Below are 27,350 nucleotides of genomic sequence, written 5' to 3'. Positions count from 1 at the left end.
ACAGAGCGGGTGGGATTGGAAGAGTAGAAACCGGACAAACGAGCAACCTGGACTGTTGAGGATCGCACCCTTATAGAATCGAGCCTCGGCCCTCGCCTATTTTGTCCTTTCTGCGACTCTAATGGATGATGATTTATGCTAATCCGTGCATACGAAAAACAAAAAGCCTCATATTTCTAAATTCCGCCACTTCGGGATGTCCTTTAGAAGCCACTGAAGAGCAGTCACTGATGTAACCACGAAAACGCAGCAGCCAATTTGCGCACAGCAAGCTCCCACTGGCAGCAATGTGGCGATGACCAGATTGACTGCTTAGGTTTGGGATAAAATTCTGGCCACACCACTCGCCCTCTCTACAGTACCAAGCGACATGTTACCTCTGTGGAGCAAAGGGTTAATAAATATGGCATTAAGGGTGTGACTGTAACGTCAGTAGTCAGGTGATCGAGAGGTTCCAGACAGTCTGTCTCCCATGTGTTTATTCTAATTGCTTATAAATAGTTTAAAAAATAGGGGGCAATTCTCCGAGCCCCGCGCCGGGCCGCAGAATCGGAGCAACCGCGTCAGGGCACCCAGAAGCCGGCACTCAATTCTCCGAGCCCCGCGCCGGGCCGCAGAATCGGAGCAACCGCGTCACGGCACCCCGACGCCGGCGCGCGATTCTCCAAGGCGCGGAGAATCGGCGCCATTTGCGCCGGCACGTTTGGCGCGGCGCCGGCCGCTAGAATCAGCGGGGCTGCCGATTCTCCGGCCGCTCCAACACGACAGAGTCCCACCGGCGCCGTTCACCCCTGGTCGCTGCCGGCGGGAACTCTGTGGGAACACTCGGGGGCGGCCTGCGGGGGGGTGGGTGGCTCCTTCACTGGGGGGGACCTCCGATGGGGTCTGGCCCGCGATCGGGGCCCACCGATCGGCCTCTCTCCCACCGGGACTACTTACGGCGCGGCCGGCCCCTGAACACCGACCCCATGTTGGCAAAGGTTTGGCATGGGTCTCTTCAATCTCAGTAGCAAGGTCTACCTTGATCGAATATTACTCTTGCTGGGTGGAACTCAGCAGACTCCACACCATGACCAGCAAATGCTGGTTAAAAACCCTCAGCTGCATCTCCTCTACCCAAGGCCTCCGAGATGAGGTTGTGTTGGGCAATAGTCAACAGTTTGTGGATGACAATTTTCATCTATTCGCTGCAGAATATAGCTTCCACCATGTTACCAGCTCGCCACAACATCCATGGGCGCTGGGAGAATGGGGGGTTAAAACCATAAACATGCTGCTAAAAAAGAACAAGCCTGTGGAGCTAAGCTTTGCTCAACTGTAGATCTACGTTACTGCTGGCTGGCTTTCGCCAGCTGAATTATTGATGGGGCAGAAGGCTGAAAACAAAGCTTCCTTTGTTCCAAAACCAACTCAGACCTAAAGTCATTCTCCAAGTTTGGAATGAGACACCATGAGTAAATGCTCAAAGAGAGGCAGTCCACTTGATATAACCACCGACATAGTGCTCGAACCTGGCCCACATTGGCACCAGGACAGAAGGTCAGGATCAGGGACCGTCAGACGCAAGCTACGGTCATTCCCCAAACCCAGCAGCTACAGTCACACCTCGTCAACACAACACTCCGACTTTTATGATGGGACAGGAAGGCTCAGATTCCCCTGGATACCACAAGGAGCCCGTCCTTCCCAGTTTCAACATGGCGGAGGTCGCATCATTCAGCAACACCATTCAGGCCAGAGACCAGCTGCATCCCAACAACCCCAACTGAGGATGTGTAAGTAAGACAAGATCTGGGAGTATTCTCAAGGCATCTAGCAGGCTCAACTAGTGTTCCAATTATTTTGGGGGGATGGAGAGTAACTGGTTAATGAATATGTTGATGAGACCGTGATGATATTAATGGTGTAACTGTGGCATCAGTAGTCAAATAACTCGAGAGCTCGGAGCAGAACAGTCTGTCTCCTCAACACCGTGTGTTCAGGATGATTCCTGGTAAAGAGAGGAAACAAATAGTTTTAACAGAACGGCACCGACTATCTCAAGTCATTTTGTAGCCGATGTGAATCCTTCCCGAAATAATGTCCATCGGACAGGGTGTAGCACCGTCAATATGACGCGAGGCAGGTTGAGGTAATGTCACTTGAAGGCTTTATTAAGCAGAACTTTATCCCCAGCAGCGTGGTTACAGAATGCAGCTGCTGAGGGAAATGGAGGGAAAACCTGGGTTCTTATACCGGCATTTCTGGGTGGAGTCCAGTAGGTGGCAGATCCTATCAGGACCTGGCATCCCTCCACCAATAGCCTGTCGACATGTGGTGTACCGTATTACCCCTAATACATACCACCACACAGGGCAGACGAGAACTCAGTTTTAATGACTCACCCAAAAGATGTGTTTGAGCCATCGAGGTTCGTAGTAGCAAAACTGGCCATGGGCATTTGTTGCAACTCTTTTCTACTTGTGACAATAAGCGATTTTCATTTCATTTTCATTTCAAACAAGCCGCACAGTTCAAGGGCGACCCTGGGGTGGGCAGTAGATGCTTGGCCAGCCAGCGATGCCCAAGGCCCATGAATGAATTTTTAAAAGCTCAGTTGTCACACAAGGAGACTTTGGAAGTCGGCTGTCTAGATGTGAGGACTATTGACTGAGAGGATCAGATGAAGTTTCACACAGCACAGTAGTTAAACAATGCCCGTTCAATGGAAGCAAGAATCCCCTCTCCGTGCCCTGTTGTCCCTGCAATGACCTCCCAATCCTCCAAAAGGCTGTGGTGTGAATTCATAAGGCAATGCACAGTCCCCAAGTGCCGTGTTTAATATGAGCTTGAGTTTGCTGTCAGCTCCAGTCTGTAGGTAGCACTGTTGAGTAGCATGCCGAGTCAGAAACTCATGGATTCATTTGACAACTCGCAGACCTGACACGCCCAGTGCACCACCGAGGGAATGCCCCACTGTCGGATTCGCTGGCTTTAGCATCATCGAATTTACAGTGCAGAAGGAGGCCATTCGGCCCATCGCGTCTGCACCAGCCTTTGGAAAGAGCACCCTACCAAAGCCCACGCCTCTACCCTATCCCTGTAACCCAGTAACCCCACCTAACTTTTTTTGGACACTAAGGGGCAATTTAGCATGGCCAAGCCACCTAACTTGCACATCTTTGGACTGTGGGAGGAAACCCACGCAGACATGGGGTGAACGTGCAGACTCCGCACAGACAGTGACCCAGAGCCGGGAATCGAACCTGGGACCCTGGCGCTGTGAAGCAACAGTGCTAACCACTGTGCTACCGTACTGCCATAAATGATGAGAGGTTGAACCGGGGCCCCGTCTGCCCTCTCAGGTAGGATTCCAAGTGGGGCTGGGACGGTCTCCCCCATGGGTTGGCCAACATTTAACCTTCAACCAATGTTGACAGGCTGCTGTGTTTTCCACACGTCACTGGCTGTCAGGGGTTTCTTGGCAGGCCTGAGACGGTGAAAGGCTCTGTGCCGAAACCTGCGGGGGGTTTTCTCCACTGCAAGTTCAACCGAGCCCACTCATTTCGACTGTAGCCTTGAGCAGGGTCGACCCCCACTGATCCGCGCATCAGTTTGCCCAGTGGGGCAGACGTGAGCTGCAACGTACAGCCACACAGATTCCCTTTGATGCTTAAACCTTCCTCACCTTGCTTTGCTTTGCAGAGGTCACTCTCCTTAATGAGATATAGTTTGAAGTGTAATCGACTACTGGATTGCAGACTTTCAAATCAATATTATTAATGGGAATATAAACTCCTGATGCAAACAATTCCTGACAACATCAAGGGGTGTTTTTTCTCTCTCCCCTCTCTCCAGGCGGAGTATCAAACTTCCTCTGAAGCTGTGCCATGTGTTCCCTCTTCAGGCAGGGCGGCACCAAAAGAGAGTTGCCAACCCTCCAGGATTGCCCTGGAGTCTCCGAGGCTGAAACATTTCCCCCGCCCCGCCTGCAATTCATTCTTTTTTTTTAAAATTATAAATTTAGAGTACCCAATTATTTTTTCCAATTCAGGGGCAATTTAGCGTGGCCAATCCACCTAAACCTAACCTGCACATCTTTGGGGTTGTGGGGGTGAGACCCACGCAGACACGGGGAGAATGTGCAAACTCCACACGGATAGTGACCTGGGGCCGGGATCGAACCTGGGACCTCGGCGCCGTGAGGCAGCAATGCTAACCACTGTGCCACCGTGCTGCCCCCGCAATTCATTCTTTCGCGGGGTGTGGGCGCCCACACCCTAAACATTAATCTCGGGACGCCGCTGTGAGCAATCCTGAAGAAATGTTGTTCGAAGTCCCGCGTTTTGCCTTTAATTTTATTTGAATGAAGAGATCGGAGATGGGAGGGGCGAGAGGGGGTAGTGCAAGAGGGTTGGGGGGGTGTGGGGGAGGGAGAGAGGGGAATGTGACGAGGTCACCAGGAATGCCTCGAACCAGGGAGAGTTGGCAACACTACATATGGGGCAGAGGGCCCGAATCCACTGCCCTCCCCTCGGGCAGACACACAGTTGCCACCCCGCAGGGTGGTGCCTCGCTCAGAATCGACCGTGGGGTTGAGGCTACCACCAAGAAAGCACAACAGCGCCTATACTTCCTCAGGACGCTGAGGAACTTCAGCATGTCCACATTGACTCTTACCAACTTTTACAGATGCACCATAGAAAGTATCCTATCAGGCTGCATCACAGCCTGGTATGGCAACTGCTCGGCCCAGGACCGCAAGAAACTTCAGAGAGTCGTGAACACCGCCCAGTCCATCACACGAACCTGCCTCCCATCCATCGACTCCATCTACACCTCCTGCTGTCTGGGGAAAGCGGGCAGCATAATCAAAGACCCCTCCCACCCGGGTTATTCTGGGCTAAATCGCTGGCTTTGAAAGCAGACCAAGGCAGGCCAGCAGCACGGTTCAATTCCCGTAACAGCCTCCCTGAACAGGCGGCGGAATGTGGCGACTAGGGGCTTTTCACAGTAACTTCATTGAAGTCTACTTGTGACAATAAGCGATCTTCATTTCATTTCATTATTCACTCTTCCAACCGCTTCCATCGGGCAGGACATACAAAAGTTTGAGAACACGCACGAACAGACTCAAAAACAGCTTCTTCCCCGCTGTTACCAGACTCCTGAATGACCCTCTTATGGACTGATCTCTCCGCGCATTTTCTCGACTGAGTAGTACAACACTCCGTAGGCTTCACCCGATGTCTGTGTATTTACATTGTATACTTAGCTATGTTTTTCATGCATGGAACATTCTGCCTGGGCTTCACGCAGAACAATAATTATCACTGTACCTCGGTGGCAATAAATCTAAATCTAAAATTTAATCTTAAATCTAAGGGGGGAGTTTGACTCCCCAAACCGGGGAGGGGGGAACGGGAGAGAGATGGAACTGACTAGCTCGCTCCACAGAGAGCAGGCATGTACTCGGTGGGCTGAATGGCCTCCTTCTGTGCCGTAGTGACCCGAGTAGTCAGACCAAGGAGGACGAATGAAGGCATTACTTTGAGGAGGGCGGGGGTACAACAAACATTTACCAGTCGGAATCCTGGGCAGAGGACGTTGTCCTATGAGGACAGATTGGGCCTCTGTTCCTTGGAGTTTAGAAGAACGAAAGCTGGTCACGTTGAAAGATGACGTTCTTGGAGGGTTTGACAGGGTGGATGCTGAAAGGCTGTCTCCCCCCCCCCCCCCCCCACCCGCTGGCTCAGGAGTCGAGCAGTAGGGGTTATAGTCTCAGGTCATGGAGGTGGCCATTTGGAATTGAGGTGAGGAGAAGTTTCTTCATCGAAAGGGTTGTGAATTCTTTGGTTCTCCACCCCGGAGGGATGGAGGCACTCATTTGTTGGGTAGACTCAAGATGGAGGTTGACAGATGCTTGGAGGCAAAGGGAATGGAAGGATCTGGGGCTAGGGCGGGGAGGTGGAATTGAGAGAGAAGATCAGCACTGCTCTTATTGAGTGGTGGAGCAGGCTCGAGGGGCCGAATGGCCTCCTACTATTTCATTTGGGACGCAATTCACCAAAGAAGCATTTCTTCGAACACAGATGATGGACTATTCGCTGGAGATGATGAGGGGTGTGGGGGGGGGGGGGGTGTCTTTTCGGTGTAACCTATGAGGACAGCAGAAAAAGCTTTTACCTTTTTTCCCCCCCGGTTGCTGAGCTGAAGCGACGTCTCAGGGGTGTCATTTCACCTGCAAATCATCGGGATGTTAGAGAGCAAGCTTTGTATTAGAGTGCTCTTTGCTCTTCTCACTGCCAACCTCGAGAGTAGCCGCCTATGGATTTATGACAAGAGCTAAGTGTCCGACTCCCAGCAACCATGGCAACTACAATATCTAAACTCCCAGGGCTCCGAGGCTGCACCTGTTTTCCAGAAAGAGTAACCATAGTCTACAATTGCTGTCTGAAGATGGCCAAAGGAGCGTCAGGAAAGCGGTTCACAGGGTTCACCGTCGGCAAGGAGATGGCCTGCTTATCCGAGACGTCGATGGAATGAGGGCGATGCCCTTTGTCTTTACTCGTGACTCAGTGGGCTGTACCCTCACCTCTGTGACAACAGGCTAGACCTTCACACCTCACTCCGGAGACTGGTTGGCCTTGGTGGCACCCCCAGTGCGGTAATGTGGGAGGGCTGCACTCTCCAAGGTGCCAACTTTCAGCCGTTAGGTTAAAAAGCAAGGCCTGATCAGGCAGGCGTGAAAGGCCCGGTGGGCACTACTCTGAGGAAGACTGCAGAGTTCTCCCCAATGTCCTGGCCAGTATTTATCTCTCAACAAATATTTCTATAACGCATTAATTGCCTTGGCACATGGAGGAATTTTCTCATTTCGCTCCGAAAAGGTCTGGCTCCAATTTCAGGCTGGATTGCCTGCCCTCATCTCCCGAAGCAGCAGAAACCATTTCTCTCTCTCCACCCTGGAGGCCGTGCAGTCGCGCAAACGTCACTTTGTTCGTGGCGAAAGGAAATGGCCACTGCGGCGGCAAATACACACAGTATAAACCCCAGCCGGGACTCCCAACACGCCGGTTCCGCCCCCGTGCCGGCTCTCGTACAGTTGGGTGGGCCTCTGGCCACTAAGGGGAAGCTCGCATTCCACGAGGCCCACCCGATTAGGGTATCCCCGCGGGCCTGAATACAGTCCTCTGCTTTCCTCGCAGTGCCCCCCCCCACACATTTGGTCTGTCAGCAGAGGCAGAGAACATAAGAACTAGGAGCACGAGTAGGACATCTGGCCCCTCGAGCCTGCTCCGCCATTCAATGAGATCATGGCTGATCTTTTGTGGACTCAGCTCCACTTTCCGATCACCATAACCCTTAATCCCTTTATTCTTCAAAAAACTATCTGTCTTTATCTTAAAAACATTTAATGAAGGAGCCTCAACTGCTTCACTGGGCAAGGAATTCCATAGATTCACAACCCTTTGGGTGAAGAAGTTCCTCCTAAACTCAGTCCTAAATCTACCTCCCCTTATTTTGAGGCTATGCCCCCTAGTTCTGCTTTCACCCACCAGTGGAAATAACCTGCCTGCATCTATCCTATCTATTCCCTTCATAATTTTATATGTTTCTATAAGATCCCCCCGCATCCTTCTCAATTCCAACGAGTAGTGTCAGTCTACTCAACCTCTCCTCGTAATCCAACCCCTTCAGCTCTGGGATTAACCTAGTGAATCTCCTCTGCACACCCTCCAGTGTCCGTACATCCTTTCTCAGGCAAGGAGACCAAAACTGAACACAATACTCCAGGTGTGGCCTCACTAACACCTTATACAATTGCATCATAACCTCCCTAGTCTTAAACTCCATCCCTCTAGCAATGAAGGACAAAACTCCATTTGCCTTCTTAATCACCTGTTGCACCTGTCAACCAATTTTTTGCGACTCATGCACTAGCACGCCCAGGTCTCTCTGCACAGCGGAATGTTTTAATATTTTATCATTTAATTAATAATCCCTTTTGCTATTATTCCTACGAAAATGGATAACCTCACATTTGTCAACATTGTATTCCATCTGCCGGACCCAAGCCCATTTACTTAACCTATCCAAATCCCTCTGCAGACTTCCGGTATCCTCTGCACTTTTTGCTTGCCCACTCATCTTGGTGTCGTCTGCAAACTTGGACACATTGCCCTTGGTCCCCAACTCCAAATCATCTATGTAAATTGTGAACAATTGTGGGCCCAACACTGATCCCTGAGGGACACCACTAGCTACTGATTGCCAACCAGAGAAACACCCATTAATCCCCACTCTTTGCTTTCGATTAATTAACCAATCCTCTATCCATGCTACTACTTTACCCTTAATGCCATGCATCTTTATCTTATGCAGCAATCTTTTGTGTGGCACCTTGTCAAAAGCTTTCTGGAAATCCAGATATACCACATCCATTGGCTCCCCATTATCTACCGCACTGGTAATGTCCTCAAAAAATTCCACAAAATTAGTTAGGCATGACCTGCCCCTTACAAACCCATGCTGCGTATGCCCAATGGGACAATTTTCATCCAGATGCCTCGCTATTTCTTCCTTGATGACAGATTCCAGCATCTTCCCTACTACCGAAGTTAAGCTAACTGGCCTACAATTACCTGCTTTCTGCCTACCTCCTTTTTTAAACAGTGGTGTCACGTTTGCTAATTTCCAATATGCCGGGACCACCCCAGAGTCTAGTGAATTTTGGTAAATTATCACTCGTGCATTTGCAATTTCCCTAGCCATCTCTTTTAGCACTCTGGGATGCATTCCATCGGGACCAGGAGACTTGTCTACCTTTAGCCCCATTAGCTTGCCCATCACTTCCTCCTTAGTGATAACAATCCTCTCAAGGTCGTCACCTGTCATAGCCTCATTTCCATCAGTCACTGGCATGTTATTTGTGTCTTCCACTGTGAAGACCGACCCAAAACACCTGTTCAGTTCCTCAGCCATTTCCTCATCTCCCATTATTAAATTTCCCTTCTCATCCTCTAAAGGACCAATATTTACCTTAGCCACTCTTTTTTGTTTTATATATTTGTAGAAACTTTTACTATCTGTTTTTATATTCTGAGCAAGTTTACTCTCTTTCTGTTGCCCCCAAAGACGTCCCAGTCCTCTATTCTCCCATTAATCTTTGCCACTTTGTATGCTTTTTCCTTCAATTTGATACTCTCCCTTAGATATCCACGGTCGATTTTCCCTCTTTCTACCGTCCTTCCTTTTTGTTGGTGTAAACTTTTGCTGAGCACTGAAGAGGAGAGAAGGGGTTAAGCCAAGAGCCTGAAACTGGTAGAGAATTTTTCATCATGAACAGCCAGCCACAGGAGATCCTCGGTTACAGAGAAGACCTTCATGGACTGGCCTGGGGTGAGCCCGGGCTTCAAGTTGCAAACCGTGACAGGAATGTTAATTTTCAACGGGCCGGCCCTCCTCGTACACCAGCTGGGCCCAGAGGTCTACAAAAACCTGTTCCTGTGCGGAAAGATTCTGCCCCATGCAAAATATTATTCACAGCTCCTGTACTTTCCTTCAGCTGATCTAGTTCACCTCAGTCGGAAAGAAATAGCAAAAATGGATGAAGCCGGAAAAATGTCTTTAGCTTGTCCATTAAACCACAAGAGGTGGCAACTCGGCCCATCGTGACAGCGACTGCCAGTTGCAAGAACAATCCGAAGCAAGTGTCTGCCCTGGTCTCGTCCTTCAGCCCTGGCCCACCATCTGCTTCAACTGTTCATCCACATTCAGCTGCAAAAAGTTCAATATTCTCTAAATAAACAGTGTCCTTATCTCACTGGTTAATGACGAGAAACATTCGCGCCACACCCTCCAAACCCATGATCGCTACCATCTAGAAGGACAAAAGCAGCAGTTACCTGGGAACCCCATCACCTGGAGGTTCCCCTCAAAGTCACCCTGACTTGGAAATATATTGGCCGTTCCTTCACTGTCACTGGGGCAACATCCTGGAACTCCCTCCCTAACAGCACAGTGGGTGTACCTGCACCACATGAAGGCAGATTACTACCTGAAATGCTGTAAATTGGGAGAGGGGAGTTTGCAGTGGGACCTGGGTGTCCTTGTGCTCCAGTCGCTGAAGGTAAGAATGCAGGTGCAGCAGGTGGTAAAGAAGGCTAATGGTATGTTGGCCTTCATTGCGAGAGGTTTCGCGTACAGGAGCAGGGATGTGTTGCTGCAATTATACAGGGCCTTAGTGAGGCCACACCTGGAGTATTGTGTGCAGTTTTAGTCTCCTTCTCTGAGGAAGGATGTTCTTGCTCTCGAGGGAGTGCAGCGAAGGTTTACCAGACTGATTCCAGGGATGGCGGGACTGTCGTATGAGGAGAGATTGACTAGGTTGGGATTGTTCTCACTGGAGTTCAGAAGAATGAGGGGGGGGATCTCATAGAGACTTATAAAATTCTAACGGGACTAGACAGGGTAGATGCAGGGAAGATGTTCCCGATGGTGGGTGTGTCCAGAACTAGGGGTCACAGTCTGAGGATTCAGGGTAAACCATTTCGGACAGAGATGAGGAGACATTTCTTCACCCAAAGAGCGGTGAGCCTGTGGAATTCATTACCACAGAAAGTAGTTGATGCTAAGCTGGCATAGGGCCGGCATTAAAAGGATGGGGGACCTGTTCGTGGACGGGACCTTTCCCAGCCTGAAAACGCTTGAGGAGAAATTCAGCTTGCCCCCTGGAAACGCTTTCAGATACCTTCAGGTACGCGCCTTCCCCAAAAAACAGTTGGTGACATCTCCATTGTTACCCCCACGCGGGATACAGGATAGGGTGGTCTCCGGCACCTGGGTAGGGGAGGGGAAGGTATCGGACATCTACCGGGGACTTCAGGAGGCGGAGGAAGCCCCAGTGGAGGAGCTTAAGGGCAAATGGGGCGGGGGGCTGGATGCGGGCCTGTGGGCGGATGCCCCAAACAGGGTCAATTCCTCTTCATCATGTGCCAGGCTTAGCTTAATCCAGTTTAAGGTGGTCCACCAGGATGAGCAAGCTCTTTGGGGTTGAGGATAAAAATTAAATATGAAAATGAAAATCGCTTATTGTCCCAAGTAGGCTTCAAATGAAGTTACTGTGAAAAGCCCCTGGTCTCCATATTCCGGCACCTGTTCGGGGAGGCTGGTACAGGAATTGAACCGTGCTGCTGGCCTGCCTTGGTCTGCTTTCAAAGTCAGCGATGTGCGGGAAGTCCTGCAGATCATGTCCATATGTTCTGGGCATGCCCGGCTCTTAAGGGATTCTGGCAGGGATTTGCGAAGGCAATGTCCAAGATCTTGGACACGCGGGTGGTGCCGAGTCCGGAGATAGCGATCTTTGGTGTGTCAGACGATCCGGGAGTTCAGGAAGCGAATGAGGCCGATGTCTTGGCCTTAGCCTCCCTGGTAGCCCGGAGACGGATCCTTTTAATGTGGAGAGACTCGAAACCCCCGAGTGTGGAGACCTGGATTGGTGACATGGCTGGGTTTCTCAATCTCGAGAAAGTAAAGTTTGCCTTGAGAGGGTCCATGACGGGCTTCTCTCGGAGGTGGCAGCCGTTCCTCGACTTTCTAGGAGAGCAGTAAAGGTCAGCAGCAGCAGCAACCCGGGGTGGGGGGGATTGTTACATAGTATTGTTCCTTTTTCTGTTTATATGGTTAACATTTATTTAGTTATGTTAAATGTTGTCAATGGTTATGCATAAAATTATGTTTTGATAAAAATTTGAATAAAAATAATTTAAAAAAAGAGAAAGTAGTTGATGCTAAGACTTTGAATATATTCAAGAGGCGGCTGGATATAGCACTTGGGGAGACTGGGATCAAAGGCTATGGGGAGAAAGCAGGATTAGGCGATTGAGTTGGACGATCAGCCATGATGGTGATGAATGGCGGAGCAGGCTCGAAGGGCCAAAAGGCCTCCTCCTGCCCCTATCGTCTATGCATCCATCTATCTATGTACATGGACTGCAGCCGTTCAAGGCAGCAGCTCACCATCACCTTCTCAAGGGCAGGTAAGGATGGGCAACGAATGATGGCTTAACCAGCAATGCCCAAAGCCTTGAATGGATTTAAAGAAACACAATTCCCTCAGAATACAGATGGGGAGATGGTGGTGCAGTGGGAATACCCCTGGACTGGTACTGCAGGCACCCAGGCTAGTGCTCTGGTGGAGTGAGTAAATCCTACCATGGTGGAATTTGAATTCAGTTAATAAAATCTGGACTATAAAGCTATCATCGATTGTCACTACTGTCCTGTACGGAAGGAAATCTGTCACCCTTACCCAGTTTGGCCGACATGCGCCCCCAGAACCACAGCAATGTGGTTGACCCTTAACTGAACAGTCTAGTAAGTCAGTGAGTTCAAGGGCAACACATGCTGGCCAGCGATGAAAGACTACAAAATGCATAATTTTATATGAAAATATATAAAATATGGACACACCTTTACAACTGCGTCATAAAACGTGTGAATGAATGTCCATATCCATAATTGTAACTGCAAATTTATATTCAAGGATCTAATTCATTTTCACATAATGTAATGGTAGTGTGTCTCAATTGCTCCCTGTGGGTAATACATTGCATGCTCCAACAACTCTGCATAAAGACACTTCTCCTAACCTCTCAATGACGATTTTAAATTGAAGACCCCAGTCATTGACTCCATTAGATTAATAATTTTACCAACCTTTCAGCACATTCATTTTCCTATTGATGCCTTTCACTCTTAATTCAACCTTCAGAGCTCAATCCCATAATGGACCTTAAGGACGGGACTCTAGTACAGGACTCTCCCTCACTGGCCCACTTCCCCTGCGAATCTCTCCTTAAGAACTCACCCCTTGAAGATGTCCTCTCCATCACTGGCCCACTCCTCATGGGCCAACCACAGCACTGCCATGGAAACCCATTCTTCTTGAGCCCAAACCGTTTCATCCAGTTGTATCCTTGAACGCCCTTGAGCTAAATGTGGCGTTCCTCTGCTGTCAGGCAAACGACTGCAGTTTTTTCTCAGTCCTCGAGTAAAAACCCTTCCCTCATTCGGATTCTAAGTGTACGTTTCGTCAGTTTGTCTTCTGGGCTTAACTGCCTGGGCTTAATCCAAAGCTCCTTCTGGCTTTAGCATTTGATCCTCCCTAGACAAGGGCTTGAGCTCCTCTGATCTCCCCTCATCCTTGCTCATGGAATTAAAAATGGCAACTCGAGCGAGAAGAAAATGTCAAAGGGAGAGAGAGAAGGGGAGAAAAAGAACAAAACGATGTGGGCCAAGTGCGAAAAAGAAACAAGGCATCGCCCAAAGAAAGAGTCAAACATTAGTAGGAGAGAAAGGAAGAGCAAAAAGAGAGGAAATACTGCACTGCCTGTGGAATTTAAAATCAGAACGTTTAAAAAAATATATTTTTTATTCGCCTCCTTTTTCACATTTTCTCCCAAATTTACACCCACCAACAATAAACAATAATCAGTAACAAATATGTCAATTCCCAGATCAATAACAACGATCCCATTCTCCCAGCAAACCCCAAACATTAGCCCGCATGTTCACATAAACAAATGACAAAAAGGAATCAGGAATCACCCATAGTCGCCATTAACACACACAGCCCCCCCGCCCCCCCCCCCCCCCCCCCCCACCCCAACTAATGTTCGATGTGATCCAGTTCTTGAAAGTGCATAATGAATAATGCCCATGAATTGTAGAACCCCTCCATCCTTCCCCTCAGTTCAAACTTAACCTTCTCAAGAGTCAAGAATTCCAACAGGTCCCCCTGCCACGCCAGGGCACTGGGTGGAGAGGCTGCTCTCCATCCCATCAGGATCCACCTTCGGGCGATCAACGAGGCGAAGGCTTCAACATCTGCCTCCGCACCCATTTCCAACCCTGGCTGGTCCGACACCCCGAATATGGCCTCCCGAGGGCCCGGGTCCAGTTTCACTCGCACCACTTTAGAGACTAACCTAAAAACCTCCTTCCAGTAATCCTCCAGCTTTGGACAGGACCAAAACATATGAACGTGATTAGCCCCCCCCCCCCCCCCCGCAACGTTCATACACATCTTCTACTCCTTCAAAGAATCGGCTCATCCTCGCTCTCGTGAGGTGTGCTCTGCATACCACCCTCGGCTGTATCAGCCCCAACCTCAAACAGAACGTATTTTAAATGGAGAAATAGATGCACAGGACATTGATCCGACGAGTTACAACTGGCATTTTGACAGCATTTGAAAGAGCTATGTCAATCCTTTTCAATAATATTTGTTAATAAATTCAGAGCCTCACTTTCGGCCCTCATGAAATATTGGTAAGTGGGGGGGGGGCACTGTGCTACACTTCCTCCCCGTGTCTGTGTGGATTTACCAGGTGGCACGGTAGCAGAGTGGTTAACACTGTTGTTTCACAGCACCAGGGTCCCAGGTTCGATTCCCGCTTGGGTCACTGTCTGTGCACGTTCTCCCCGTGTCTGCGTGGGTGTCCTCCGGGTGCTCCGGTTTCCTCCCACAAGTCCCGAAAGATGTGCTTGTTAGGTGACTTCGACATTCTGAATTCGCCCTCTGTCTACCCGAACAGGCGCCGGAGTGTGGCGACTAGGGGCTTTTCACAGTAACCTCAATGCATAAGGTAATCCTACCCTACTTGTGACAATAATAAAGATTATTTTTATTTCTCCGGGTGCTCCAGTTTCCTCCCACAGTCCACAGATGTGCAGGTTATGTAGGGTTACGAGGATAGGGCGGGGGAGCTGGCCTAGGCAGGGTGGTCTTTCGGAGGGTTGGTGCAGATTCGATGGGCTGAATGGCCTCCTTCTGCACTGTAGGGATTCTATGGGGGGGGGGGGGAATATGGTGAAGGGGGGGAAGGGGAAGGATGATGAAGGGGGGGAAGGGGAAGGATGGAGAAGGGAGATAGGGATGAGGTGGAAAGCTGGACCTACACTTGGAGGGAACGCACCACACCTGCTATTGTGCTCAACACCCCATCCACGTATGTGGAGGGAATTCTATATTTCTTCAGTCGTTTTCTGACAAGTCATTCTGCGCCTGAATGAAGTACCTGCTATGGCACATCCACCTGTCAGTTTATATAAATAATTGGTAGCATAACACGGAGCTACTGAAGGTTTGCTTTGGGTTCCTGGGCCCGTTATTTATCTAAACTGACAGGCTCACCCAGTAAGTAACTGTGCTGCATGGAGTGGCCCTGTTTTAATAAGTGCTCAGCATCGTCAAGGCATAATAGTTTGCCGAGATCAAAGGGGAGGGGGGGGGGGGGGAAGAGCCAGAGAGCCAGCAATCGGATATTTTATTGCAACCCTTGTGTTTTCGCTGAGCTGAGCGAGCCTGGGTAAGCCCTTAATAAAAGATTTATTTCTGAGTGCTGCGTGAGTGTGGCGAGGTGTCCTGGTCAGCCATCTTCCTGTCACGGCACTCCGTCAACTCCAGGAGAAAGGCGCCATGTTGAGGTGCTCTCTGCCGGGATTTGGCGGGATGCGTGTGTGGGCCAGTTGACCCTGGGCTGAACGGAGAGTGCCTGGGTCAGAGTGGCTGCGTCAGAGCGATTCGCCCAGCGCATTCTCTCTGCTTGCGCGTGCGCACTTCCGCTCTGCTGGCAAATCAAGGCCCCGCGCACCCCAGCACCGAGCCGGGCTGGGAAACACAGCAGCCAGTGCGGAACAGAGTCAAATCAGGGGGCAATTAGATTTAACCTCCCTTTGAGGTCGATGGCACTGTTTGTCTTGGTGCACCTGAGTCAGGAGGGGGAGGCAGGGAGGAAAACTCAGTCAATATCCCTAGTGATTGATTCCAAATAGAAGGAGTGTGTGTACACGTGTGAAGTTGTGTGCACATATATTGATGTGTGTCTGTGTGTGTGCGTGGATGTGTGTGTGTGTGTGTCTGTGCATGTATCACTGCATGTGAGAGTCTGCATGTGTCAATGAGTGTGAGTGTATGAATGAGTGCTTGCACGTAAGTATGTGCGTGTGTGTGTAGGTGTGGCTGTGTCTAAGTGTGCATTTGTGAGTGCGTGTGAGTGGGGTGTGCATGTGCGAGTGTGTGAATGCGAGTGCGTGTGAGAGAGTGCATGAATGTGAGTGTCAATGTGAGAGTGAGTGTGAACGTGCAGGTGTGTCTGAATGTCAATGTGAGAGTGAGTGTGTAAATGTGCGGGTGCATGTGAGTGTGTGAGTGTGTGTGTGTGAATGTGTGAGTGCATGTAAGAGAGCATGCATAAGACAGAGTTTGGGAGTGAGTTTGTGTGTCAGTGTGCAAGTGCATGTGAGTGTGTGCATGTGCAAGTGTCTGAGTTTATGAGTGTGAATGTGGGTGCATGTGAGAGAGAGTGTGAATGCATGAGTGTGAGTGTGAGTTTAGGGGTTTGAGAGTTTGTGTGTGCCGATGTGAGTGTGTGTGTGTGTGTGTGTGTGTGTGTGTGAGTATGTGTGTGAATGCGAGTGTGTTGCGACAGTGTGCATGTGCAAGTGTGTGCATCTTGTCAGTGTACGCACGCAAGTGAGTTTGTGAATGTGGGAGTGCATGTGGGAATGTGCAAGTGTGAATTTGTAAGTGTGTGTCAGTATGTCCGCGAGCGTGAGTTTGAATGTGCATGTGTGTGACTGTTCATGTGCAAGTATGTGAATGTCTGAGTATGTGAATGTGAGTGCGTGCAAGTGTGCTTGTGCGATGTGTGTTGTCAGTGTGAGTTTGTGAATGTGCATGTGCGTGACAGTGTATGTGGAAGTGTGTGAATGTGCAAGTGGGTGTGAGATAGTGTGAATGTATGAGTGCGTGTGAAAGTGCATGTGTGAGGGTGAGTGCATGTGTAAATGTGAGTGTGAGTGCATGCATCAGTGTGTATGTGAGCGAGTGTGTGTTTGCATGTGAGAGAGTGTGGGTTTGCGAGTGTGTGAATGTGTGAATGCCAAGTGTACGAGTGTGTGAATGAGTGTGAAAGTGCACGCATGTGCATACACGTGTGAGTGTGCGTGAGTGTGAATGTGCGAGTGAACGCATGAGTGTGCGTGTGCCAGTGTATGTGTGTGAATGTGAGTGTGCATGTGAGTGTGTGAATGCCAAGTGTGCGAGTGTGTGAATGAGTGTGTGCAAGTGCACGAGTGTGCCTACACGTATGAGTGTGAATGTGCGAGTGAAAGCATGTGAGTGTGCATGTGCCAGTGTGTATGTGTGAATGGGCGTGTGCATGTGCAGGGGTGAGTTTGTGTGTGTGCGAATGTTTGTGTGTGTCTGTACAGTATTGTCCACCTTTAAGATGTCCCTTAACTGCTGTCTTTGACCAGGCTTGTTCTTCTCTTATGTGGCTCGGTGTTGAATCTTACTTCGTAACAATCTGGTGAAGTGCCTTGGGACGTTTTACAACGCCAAAGTTGTTGTATAAATAGGTGATTTTGTGTGCGCACGCGCAGATGAACGTCAGGGAAGAGCTTATCTGAGATGTTCTCTCCTCCAATTGCCCCACCCCGGATGAAAAAACGAGGAAAACATTCTCACTAATCAGGGGTTGCTCGTGCCAAAAAGTTGATAGAATAAATCGACCACAAAGCACGGTGGCACAAAGCATGGTCAGCACGGTAGCACAGTGGTTAGCACAATTGCTTCACAGCTCCAGGGTCCCAGGTTCGATTACCCGCTGGGTCACTGTCTGTGCGGAGTCTGCACGTTCTCCCTGTGTGTGCTCGGGTTTCCTCCGGGTGCTCCGGTTTCCTTCCGCAGTCCAAAGATGTGCAGGTTAGGTGGATCGGCCATGATAAATTGCCCTTAGTGTCCAAAAAGGTTAGATGGGGTTATTGGGTTACGGGGATAGGGTGGAAGTGAGGGCTTAAGTGGGCTGGTGCAGGCTCAATGGGCCGAATGGCCTCCTTCTGCACTGTATGTTATGTTCTACGTAAAACTTTTTTTTAAAAAGCATTATCGGTGGTGCCTCAATGGGTCCAAGCTAATGCTCTCCTCCCCCCCTCGTTCCTGTCTGAGAGGCTGTCCGCAGTCAGTCACCTCATCGGCAAGCAAGGCTGCTAACTCGCAGCGTCACAACCACCAGTCTGCCCCATCGGCACCTTTCAAGAGCCCTCTGTCCCTGCTTTCCTGTCCTGCTCCATCCGCTCAGCAGTGACATCAGGAAGGTACAGCGGAGTCCGGAACTCTACTCTCAGCTGGTACTACAAGTCAGACACCGTGGCAAGATAAAGCTACTGCTTCAAGTCAGACACAGTGTTTACAGCCACTTGAACTGCAGTTTGCAGCTTTCGAACGGCGCCCCTCTGTTGAATTACAACATTAAAATCACCTCCATCGTGTCCAGTCTGCTGAGATTTATTAATTGGCCACAGCCTCACACACGTCCACACCAACTGAATTCGTAATAAGACGATGAGCAGCAAAACAAGACGAGAAAGTTTTGAGCGCGATAATTGGCAGAGGGGAAGGGAGAATAAGAACGAGTCTAAAGTACAGAAAGAGCGAGAGAGATGGAGAGAGACGCAGCCACAGAATCAAAGAGGTAGGCAAAGAAACAAACGTAGTGGGAGAGATGTGCACAGGCACAGAGAGAGAAAGACATAATGGCAGAGAAAGGAAGATAGAGGGCACGATCTAACCGAATTGCAACAGAGTCCCGCGTCGAGGACGTTTCGCTGGGTGTTCCCTGACCCTCGCAGGACCGAGAAAGATCACGCTAGCGAATGGTAATTTGTTGCAATTTGCTGCGTCAGCAGGGAAGGCCCCGCCATGGCTGCAGTTAGTACTGTTTCCTGCACTGAGGGCCTCCACCCGCCAGAACTCATGAGTGCAGGAGATTGGATCACCATTTTTAAATGCCGCCCTGACCTCTCAACACCCACAACGCGGCCCCCAGAAGCCTCCCCTCCCCTAAACGCCCCAACGCACCTATAAGAAATTCCACCGGCCCCCCCGCACTCCACCTCACATAGGCAGGGCATCCTCGGGCCTGATCCCCAGCGTGGGCAAAATGCCAGCCTGGCACTGTCGCACTGTCAGCCTGACACCCTGGCAGTACCCCTGCCAGCCTGGCAGTGCCACCTGGGCCCCTTGGAAGTGCCAGGCTAGCACCCAGGTGGCACTGCCAGAGCACCAGGCCGACAACGCCAGGGTGTCAGGCTGGTAGAGCCATGGTGTTCATGTGGCACCAGCAGTGCCAGGGTGCCACCCTGCCCAGAGGGCAACTACCCAGGAAGTGCCACCCCGACTGAGAAACACCCAGAGAGTGAGAAATACCCAGAGTGAGAAACACCCAGAGAGAGTGAGAAACACCCAGAGAGTGAGAAACATCCAGAGAGAGTGAGAGACAGCCAGAGATTGAGAAACACCCAGAGTGAGAATCAGCCAGAGATAAACACCCAGAGAGTTAGAATCATCCAGAGTGAGAAACACCCAGAGAGTGAGAAACACCCAGAGAGTTAGAATCATCCAGAGTGAGAAACACCCAGAGAATGAGAAACACCCAGAGAGTGAGAAACACCCAGAGAGTGAGAAACACCCAGAGAGTGAGAAACACCCAGAGAGTGAGAAACACCCAGAGAGTGAGAAACACCCAGCGTGAGAAATACCCAGAGAGTGAGAAACACCCAGAGAGATAAACACCCAGAGAGGGTGAGAAACACCCAGAGAGAGAGTGAGAAACACCCAGAGAGATAAACACCCAGAGAGGGTGAGAAACACCCAGAGAGTGAGAAACACCCAGAGTGAGAAACACCCAGAGAGTGAGAAACACCCAGCGTGAGAAACACCCAGAGAGTGAGAAACACCCAGAGAGTGAGAAACACCCAGAGTGAGAATCAGCCAGAGATAAACACCCAGAGAGTGAGAAACACCCAGCGTGAGAAACACCCAGAGAGTGAGAAACACCCAGAGAGTGAGAAACACCCAGCGTGAGAAACACCCAGAGAGTGAGAAACACCCAGAGAGTGAGAAACACCCAGAGAGTGAGAAACACCCAGAGTGAGAAACACCCAGAGAGTGAGAAACACCCAGCGTGAGAAACACCCAGAGAGTGAGAAACACCAAGAGAGTGAGAAACACCCAGAGAGTTAGAATCATCCAGAGTGAGAAACACCCAGAGAGTGAGAAACACCCAGAGAGTGAGAAACAACAGAGAGTGAGAAACACCCAGAGAGTGAGAATCACCCAGAGTGAGAAACACCCAGAGAGTGAGAAATACCCAGAGTGAGAAACACCCAGAGAGTGAGAAACACCCAGAGAGTGAGAAACACCCAGAGTGAGAAACACCCAGAGAGTGAGAAACACCCAGAGAGTGAGAAACACCCAGAGAGTGAGAAACACCCAGAGTGAGAAACACCCAGAGAGTGAGAAATACCCAGAGTGAGAAACACCCAGAGAGTGAGAAACACCCAGAGAGTGAGAAACACCCAGAGTGAGAAACACCCAGAGAGTGAGAAACACCCAGAGAGTGAGAAACACCCAGAGAGTTAGAATCATCCAGAGTGAGAAACACCCTGAGAATGAGAAACACCCAGAGTGAGAAACACCCAGAGTGAGAAACACCCCGAGAGTGAGAAACACCCAGAGAGTGAGAAACACCCAGAGTGAGAAACACCCAGAGTGAGAAACACCCAGAGTGAGAAACACCCCGAGAGTTAGAATCATCCAGAGTGAGAAACACCCAGAGAGTGAGAAACACCCAGAGAGTGAGAAACACCCAGAGAGTGAGAAACACCCAGAGAGTGAGAAACACCCAGAGAGTGAGAAACACCCAGAGAGTGAGAAACACCCAGAGAGTGAGAAACACCCAGAGTGAGAAACACCCAGAGAGTGAGAAACACCCAGAGAGTGAGAAACACCCAGAGTGAGAAACACCCAGAGTGAGAAACACCCCGAGAGTTAGAATCATCCAGAGTGAGAAACACCCAGAGAGTGAGAAACACCCAGAGTGAGAAACACCCAGAGAGTGAGAAACACCCAGAGAGTGAGAAACACCCAGAGAGTGAGAAACACCCAGAGAGTGAGAAACACCCAGAGAGTGAGAAACACCCAGAGTGAGAAACACCCAGAGAGTGAGAAACACCCAGAGAGTGAGAAACACCCAGAGTGAGAAACACCCAGAGAGTGAGAAACACCCAGAGTGAGAAACACCCAGAGAGTGAGAAATACCCAGAGTGAGAAACACCCAGAGAGTGAGAAACACCCAGAGAGTGAGAAACACCCAGAGAGTTAGAATCATCCAGAGTGAGAAACACCCCGAGAGAGTGAGAAACACCCAGAGAGTGAGAAACACCCAGAGTGAGAAACACCCAGAGTGAGAAACACCCAGAGAGGGTGAGAAACACCCAGAGAGTGAGAAACACCCAGAGAGAGAAACACCCAGAGAGAGATAAACACCCAGAGAGTGAGAAACACCCAGAGAGAGATAAACACCCAGAGAGTGAGAAACACCCAGAGAGTGAGAAACACCCAGAGAGTGAGAAATACCCAGAGAGTGAGAAACACCCAGAGAGTGAGAAATACCCAGAGAGTGAGAAACACCCAGAGAGTGAGAAACACCCTGAGTGAGAATCAGCCAGAGATAAACACCCAGAGAGTGAGAAACACCCAGCGTGAGAAACACCCAGAGAGTGAGAAACACCCAGAGAGTGAGAAACACCCAGCGTGAGAAACACCCAGAGAGTGAGAAACACCCAGAGAGTGAGAAACACCCAGAGAGTGAGAAACACCCAGAGAGTGAGAAACACCCAGAGTGAGAAACACCCAGAGAGTGAGAAACACCCAGCGTGAGAAACACCCAGAGAGTGAGAAACACCAAGAGAGTGAGAAACACCCAGAGAGTTAGAATCATCCAGAGTGAGAAACACCCAGAGAGTGAGAAACACCCAGAGAGTGAGAAACACCCAGAGAGTGAGAAACACCCAGAGAGTGAGAAACACCCAGAGAGTGAGAAATACCCAGAAAGTGAGAAACACCCAGAGAGTGAGAAACACCCAGAGTGAGAAACACCCAGAGAGTGAGAAACACCCAGAGAGTGAGAAACACCCAGAGAGTGAGAAACACCCAGAGAGTGAGAAACACCCAGAGTGAGAAACACCCAGAGAGTGAGAAACACCCAGAGAGTTAGAATCATCCAGAGTGAGAAACACCCTGAGAATGAGAAACACCCAGAGAGTGAGAAACACCCAGAGAGTGAGAAACACCCAGAGAGTGAGAAACACCCAGAGAGTGAGAAACACCCAGAGTGAGAAACACCCAGAGTGAGAAATACCCAGAGTGAGAAACACCCAGAGAGTGAGAAACACCCAGAGTGAGAAACACCCAGAGAGTGAGAAACACCCAGAGTGAGAAACACCCAGAGAGTGAGAAATACCCAGAGTGAGAAACACCCAGAGAGTGAGAAACACCCAGAGAGTGAGAAACACCCAGAGAGTGAGAAACACCCAGAGAGTTAGAATCATCCAGAGTGAGAAACACCCCGAGAGAGTGAGAAACACCCAGAGAGTGAGAAACACCCAGAGAGTGAGAAACACCCAGAGTGAGAAACACCCAGAGTGAGAAACACCCAGAGAGGGTGAGAAACACCCAGAGAGTGAGAAACACCCAGAGAGAGAAACACCCAGAGAGAGATAAACACCCAGAGAGTGAGAAACACCCAGAGAGAGATAAACACCCAGAGAGTGAGAAACACCCAGAGAGTGAGAAACACCCAGAGAGTGAGAAATACCCAGAGAGTGAGAAACACCCAGAGAGTGAGAAATACCCAGAGAGTGAGAAACACCCAGAGAGGGTGAGAAACACCCAGAGAGTGAGAAACACCCAGAGAGTGAGAAATACCCAGAGTGAGAAACACCCAGAGAGTGAGAAACACCCAGAGTGAGAAACAGCCAGAGAGTGAGAAACACCCAGAGTGAGAAACACCCCGAGAGTGAGAAACACCCAGAGAGAGAAACACCCAGAGAGTGAGAAACACCCAGAGAGAGATAAACACCCAGAGAGTGAGAAACACCCAGAGAGAGATAAACACCCAGAGAGAGATAAACACCCAGAGAGTGAGAAACACCCAGAGAGAGATAAACACCCAGAGAGTGAGAAACACCCAGAGAGAGATAAACACCCAGAGAGAGATAAACACCCAGAGAGTGAGAAACACCCAGAGAGAGATAAACACCCAGAGAGTGAGAAACACCCAGAGAGAGATAAACACCCAGAGAGTGAGAAACACCCAGAGAGAGATAAACACCCAGAGAGTGAGAAACACCCAGAGAGAGATAAACACCCAGAGAGGGTGAGAAACACCCAGAGAGTGAGAAACACCCAGAGAGTGAGAAATACCCAGAGAGTGAGAAATACCCAGAGTGAGAAACACCCAGAGAGTGAGAAACACCCAGAGAGTGAGAAACACCCAGAGAGTGAGAAACACCCAGAGTGAGAAACACCCCGAGAGAGTGAGAAACACCCAGAGAGTGAGAAACACCCAGAGTGAGAAACACCCAGAGTGAGAAACACCCAGAGAGGGTGAGAAACACCCAGAGAGTGAGAAACACCCAGAGAGAGAAACACCCAGAGAGAGATAAACACGCAGAGAGTGAGAAACACCCAGAGAGAGATAAACACCCAGAGAGTGAGAAACACCCAGAGAGTTAGAATCATCCAGAGTGAGAAACACCCCGAGAGAGTGAGAAACACCCAAAGAGTGAGAAACACCCAGAGTGAGAAACACCCAGAGAGGGTGAGAAACACCCAGAGAGTGAGAAACACCCAGAGAGAGAAACACCCAGAGAGAGATAAACACCCAGAGAGTGAGAAACACCCAGAGAGAGATAAACACCCAGAGAGTGAGAAACACCCAGAGAGAGATAAACACCCAGAGAGAGATAAACACCCAGAGAGAGATAAACACCCAGAGAGTGAGAAACACCCAGAGAGAGATAAACACCCAGAGAGAGATAAACACCCAGAGAGTGAGAAACACCCAGAGAGTGAGAAACACCCAGAGAGTGAGAAACACCCAGAGAGTGAGAAACACCCAGAGTGAGAAACACCCCGAGAGAGTGAGAAACACCCAGAGAGTGAGAAACACCCAGAGTGAGAAACACCCAGAGTGAGAAACACCCAGAGAGGGTGAGAAACACCCAGAGAGTGAGAAACACCCAGAGAGAGAAACACCCAGAGAGAGATAAACACCCAGAGAGTGAGAAACACCCAGAGAGAGATAAACACCCAGAGAGTGAGAAACACCCAGAGAGTTAGAATCATCCAGAGTGAGAAACACCCCGAGAGAGTGAGAAACACCCAGAGAGTGAGAAACACCCAGAGTGAGAAACACCCAGAGAGGGTGAGAAACACCCAGAGAGTGAGAAACACCCAGAGAGAGAAACACCCAGAGAGAGATAAACACCCAGAGAGTGAGAAACACCCAGAGAGAGATAAACACCCAGAGAGTGAGAAACACCCAGAGAGAGATAAACACCCAGAGAGAGATAAACACCCAGAGAGTGAGAAACACCCAGAGAGAGGTAAACACCCAGAGAGTGAGAAACACCCAGAGAGAGATAAACACCCAGAGAGAGATAAACACCCAGAGAGTGAGAAACACCCAGAGAGTGAGAAACACCCAGAGAGTGAGAAACACCCAGAGAGTGAGAAATACCCAGAGTGAGAAACACCCAGAGAGAGAAACACCCAGAGAGTGAGAAACACCCAGAGAGAGATAAACACCCAGAGAGTGAGAAACACCCAGAGAGAGATAAACACCCAGAGAGAGATAAACACCCAGAGAGTGAGAAACACCCAGAGAGAGATAAACGCCCAGAGAGTGAGAAACACCCAGAGAGAGATAAACACCCAGAGAGAGATAAACACCCAGAGAGAGATAAACACCCAGAGAGTGAGAAACACCCAGAGAGTTAGAATCATCCAGAGTGAGAAACACCCTGAGAGAGTGAGAAACACCCAGAGAGTGAGAAACACCCAGAGTGAGAAACACCCAGAGAGGGTGAGAAACACCCAGAGAGTGAGAAACACCCAGAGGGAGAAACACCCAGAGAGAGATAAACACCCAGAGAGTGAGAAACACCCAGAGAGAGATAAACACCCAGAGAGTGAGAAACACCCAGAGAGAGATAAACACCCAGAGAGAGATAAACACCCAGAGAGTGAGAAACACCCAGAGAGAGATAAACACCCAGAGAGTGAGAAACACCCAGAGAGAGATAAACACCCAGAGAGAGATAAACACCCAGAGAGTGAGAAACACCCAGAGAGTGAGAAACACCCAGAGAGTGAGAAACACCCAGAGAGTGAGAAATACCCAGAGTGAGAAACACCCAGAGAGAGAAACACCCAGAGAGTGAGAAACACCCAGAGAGAGATAAACACCCAGAGAGTGAGAAACACCCAGAGAGAGATAAACACCCAGAGAGAGATAAACACCCAGAGAGTGAGAAACACCCAGAGAGAGATAAACACCCAGAGAGGGTGAGAAACACCCAGAGAGTGAGAAACACCCAGAGAGAGATAAACACCCAGAGAGGGTGAGAAACACCCAGAGAGGGTGAGAAACACCCAGAGAGGGTGAGAAACACCCAGAGAGGAAAAGACCTAGAAGGAAATAGAGAGGCAAACAGTCACAGTCAGAAAGAGCGAGACACATATAACCCAGGTAAAATCTACAATATTCCTCTGTGTGTTTCTAACAAAACTCTGCAGCTCTGAAACATTTGTGTAAACCAGTCACTGATTTCCTAATCTCCCATTCCATTATCTTTTCTCCTGCCTAAGCCCAGAGGTTCATTAACAAAACACCATTTACCACACACCAATACATCAGCAGATCCATCAATCACTGGTTAAATGATCGTCTTTAGCTTACTACCTGGAAGTGCAGGGCGTGAGCCCAATATTTTATATTTCATATCTTGGAGATCTGCAGAGATGACACACCAGTTTCTATGTGTGTAGGAACTTATGTACAAGAGTTTTTTTTTTAAATGTCTGCCCCAAACTTGGAACATTTTGCTTCAAACAACGTCTACCGTTTGTTTACTTTTCTCTGACTCCACACCCAATCAAGCACTGTGAGCATCAATAGTAAACAGACTCTCACAATAAAACACAGAGCAATTGAAGAATTGATGATCCTTTGTGTCATGGCAAAGTAGAGTTTGTTCTTTAAACGCATTATCCCCCCCCCACCCAGTTCAGACTCGCCAAGATGAGGAACTCGTCAAGTGAGAAATTGAGGTTGCCATTAACATCATGACACTATTACTTAATCAAACTGATCCCACCTCCTCCTAGATCACCGTGGGTTACACCCTCCGCTCTGAGTCACGAGGTTAGAAGATCACGCCAGAATTGAGGCATATAACTTAGGTTGACAGCCTCCCGGTTCAGCACTGAGGCAGTGAGTGCTGCAGCATTTTGAACAAGATTCTAAACCAAGACCCTCATAAGGTCCATGGCACTATTTTCAAGATAGCAGGGGAGTTCTCCTCAGAGTCCTGTCAACGCTTATGCGTCAAATGAATTCGCTGAATGAAAACAGATTGGTCATTATCTCATTGGCTTTTCTGCGAGACCGTGCGGTGTGAATATTGGCTGTGTTACAACGGTGGATGTACTTCATTGACCTTAAGGAGCTTTAGGGCGTCCCGGTGGGGGGGCAGTGATTAGCACTGCTGCCTCATGGCGCCGAGGTCCCAGGTTGGATCCCAGCCCTGGATCACTGACCGTGTGGAGTTTGCACATTCTCCCCGTGTCTGCGTGGGTTTCGCCCCCACAACCCAAAGATGTGCAGGGTAAGTGGATTGGCCACGCTAAATTGCCCCTTAATTGGAAAAAGATGAATTGGGTACTCTAAAAAAAATTTTTTTTTTTAAAAGGACATCCCGAGGTTGTGAAAGGCGCTATATTGACGCAGAGCGTTATTTTCTTCCTTTTCCACTGAGCTGTGGAGCCAACCCAGAGCCAACATCCGTACCGAGCTCCTCCACGAGGCAACTCAAAGTTCACTGCAAACTCTGTAAGGCACCCTCACTCGGCAGGAAGTAAAAGTCGCCACTAGAAAAGGGACACAACCTTGTTTCCCAGGGTGTAAGATGATTGTGGAGATTGTCGCAAACGTCAGTTGTTTACCAAAGAGGCAAGGATATCAAACCCAGGGGCACCAAGCAGCAGCACAAAGAGTCATCAAACCCGGAGCTTATTACAGCTTAGAGCGCACTCCTGACATGATTTTAAAACCTGCTGCCCTGATGCTCCATAACATAATGGCATCCCATTTCCCATGCCAGCTGTACTTAAAGTCCATCTAACTGTGCTAGCCAATTTAGTGTCAATTAGTGCCGAGTTATGGGCAGTTTTGTGC

At 49.5% G+C, this 27,350-nt stretch overlaps 1 protein-coding gene across 2 annotated transcripts in view; it reads right to left on the bottom strand.

Annotated features, from left to right (window-relative positions):
• The window catches only part of dph1 (diphthamide biosynthesis 1), a 1,014,294-nt gene that overhangs the window by 695,367 nt on the left and 291,577 nt on the right, over positions 1-27,350 (bottom strand). The gene's annotated exons all lie outside the window — the stretch shown is intronic.

The sequence above is a fragment of the Scyliorhinus torazame genome, chromosome 12 (assembly GCF_047496885.1).
Source record: "Scyliorhinus torazame isolate Kashiwa2021f chromosome 12, sScyTor2.1, whole genome shotgun sequence".
NCBI classification, from domain to species: Eukaryota; Metazoa; Chordata; class Chondrichthyes; order Carcharhiniformes; family Scyliorhinidae; genus Scyliorhinus; species Scyliorhinus torazame.
The sequence above is the reverse complement of the archived record's forward strand: the minus strand, read 5'-3'. Positions and strand labels throughout refer to the sequence as shown.